This window comes from Theropithecus gelada, chromosome 10 (assembly GCF_003255815.1).
Source record: "Theropithecus gelada isolate Dixy chromosome 10, Tgel_1.0, whole genome shotgun sequence".
NCBI lineage: Eukaryota > Metazoa > Chordata > Mammalia > Primates > Cercopithecidae > Theropithecus > Theropithecus gelada.
The window spans coordinates 74,522,430-74,525,256 of NC_037678.1; positions in this window are offsets into that span (position 1 = coordinate 74,522,430).

A 2,827-nucleotide genomic window follows, 5' to 3' on the forward strand; every position below is an offset into this window, starting at 1 on the left:
CTATCCGACATGATGAAATCCCACCTTTACTAAAAATACAAACAATTAGCGGGGCATGGTGGCACACGCCTGTAATCTCAGCTACTTGGGAGGCTGAGGCAGGAGAATCACTTGAACCCAGGATGCGGAGGTTGCAATGAGCCAAGATTGCACCACTGCACTCCAGCCTTGGCAACAGAGCGAGACTCCGTCTCAAAAAAAAAAAAAAAAAAAAAGGAGAAACAGGTTCCTTATATGAGGATTTCCATCAAATGAATGTTTCTGCAGCTTCTGGAGTTCTCCTTAAAATGTGTTTCTCTAATTTGCCTTTTTTGGTTTTTGACTTGTACCACCTCTTGAGACACAGAAGCAGCTTCATCTGGCCTGGGATCTGAGGAGAAACTGCTTCTCGTCCTGAACGATCAATTCCTTGGCTTTAGAAAGTTAATTAGGCCGCGCGGGTGGCTCGTGCCTGTAATCCCAGCACTTTGGGAGGCTGAGGTGGGCGGATCACCTGAGGTTGGGAGTCTGAGGTCAGCCTGACCAACACGGAGAAACCCCGTCTCTATTAAAAATACAAAATTTTTTAGTAGACTGTGATGGTACATGCCTGTAATCTCAGCTACTTGGACGGCTGAGGCATGAGGATTGCTTGAACCTGGGAGGCAGAGGTTGCAGTGAGCCGAGATTGTGCCATTGCACTCCAGCCTGGGCAATGAGAGTGAAACTCTGTCTCAAAAAAAAAAAAAAAAGATTAAGGCTGGCACGATGGCTCACGCATATAATCCCAGCACTTTGGGATGCTGAGGTGGGCAGATCACTTGAGGTCAGGAGTTCAAGACCAGCCTGGCCAACATGGTGAAACCCCGCCTCTACTAAAGATACAAAAATTGGCCGGGTGTGGTGGCTCACGCCTGTAATCCCAGCACTTTGGGAGGCTGAGGTGGGCGGATCGTGAGGTCAGTAGATCAAGACCATCCTGGCTAACACAGTGAAACCTTGTCTCTACTAAAAATGCAAAAAAATTAGCTGGGCGTGGTGGTGGGCGCCTGTAGTCCCAGCTACTCAGGAGGCTGAAGCAGGAGAATGTCGGGGACCCGGGAGGCAGAGCTTGCAGTGAGCCGAGATTGCACCACTGCACTCCAGCCTGGATGACAGAACGAGACTCTGTCTCAAAGAAAAAAAAAAAGAAAAAGAAAAATACAAAAATTAACCGACCATGGTGGTGCATGCCTGTAGTCCCAGCTACTCAGGAGGCTGAGGTGGGAGGAGTGCTCGAACCTGATAGGCAGAGGTTGCAGTGAGCAGGGACCACGCCACTGTACTCCAGCCTGGGCAACAGAGCAAGACTCCATCTCAAAAAAAAAAAAAAAAAAAAAAAAGAATGAAAAAGAAAGTTATCTATGGAATTGTAATTATGGATGTCAGTTGTGATCTTTTTGTTTGTTGGTTTTTTGAGACAGGGTCTCACTTGCATCACGCAGGCTGGAGTACAGTGGCACACTTGGCTCATTGCAGCCTCGACTTCCCAGGCTCAGGTGATCCTCCCACCTCAGCCTCCTGAATAGCTATGACTACAGTTGTGTGCCCCCAAGCCTAGCTAATTTTTTGTATTTTTTGTAGAGACTGGGTTTCACCATGTTGTCTAGGCTGGTCTTGAACTCCTGGGATCAAGTGATCCACTGTACCCAAGCTAGTTGTGATCTTACATTACAGAACACCTACTATGTACCAGGCACTGGGATTTACGAATGAGAGGTGAGGTTGGGCGCGGTGGCTCAAGCCTGTAATCTCAGCACTTTGGGAGGCTGAGGTGGCAGGGAGGAATCTCCTGAGGTCACGAGTTCGAGACCAGCCTGGTCAACATGGTGAAACCCCCCACCTCTACTAAAAATACAAAAATTCACTGGGCGTAATGGTGCATGTCTCTAATCCCAGCTAGTGGGGAGGCTGAGGCAGGAGAATCCCTTGAACCCGGGAGTCAGAAGTTGAAGTGAGCCGAGATTGTGCCACTGCACTCAAGCCTGGGCGACAAGAGCGAGACTCCATCTCAAAAAAACAACGACAACAAAAAACGCAGTGGCTCACACCTGTAATCCCAGCACTTAGGGAGGCCAAGGTGGGCAGATCACGAGGTCAGGAGTTCAAGACCAGCCTGGCCAACATGGTGAAACCCCGTGTCTACTAAAAATGCAGAAATTAGATGGGCGTCATGGCAGGTGCTTGTAGTCCCAGCTACTTGGGAGGCTGAGGCAGGAGAATCGCTTCAACCCAGGAGACGGAGGTTGCAGTGAGCTGAGATCATGCCATAGAACTCCAGCCTGGGTGACAAGAGCAAGACTCCGTCTCAAAAAAAAAAAGAAAAGAAAAGAAAAAGAAAAAGAGAGGTGAGCAAAAACAGATGTGGTTTTTACCATTAGAATTTTTAGAAAACAGAATCACACAAATGAATATCTATTTGCAGTGGAGAGGTCAGTGGTATGCAAGCAGATGAAAGGGACCTCAGGGAAGCTTTTCCTGAGCTGGGGCTTGAACTGGCTAAGATCCAAGAAAGGTGTCCATGTAGGGTGGGCCGTTTTTCTTCTTTTCAGGCTCCTCAGGGTAACTGATGTCTTCCAGGCCCTCATCTGCCCCCAAATTCCCATGGCCACTCCTCTAGGTACTCTGCATAATGGTGTTTCTGCCTCAATAAAAGAAAACAGGTCACCACCCAAAGCAGTGGTTCCCACGCTTTTTTTTTTTTTTCTTTTTCAGAGGCAGTTTTGCTCTTGTTATCCAGGTTGGAATCCAATGGCACGATCTCTGCTCACTGCAACCCCTGTCTCCCGAGTTCAGGTGATGCTCCTGA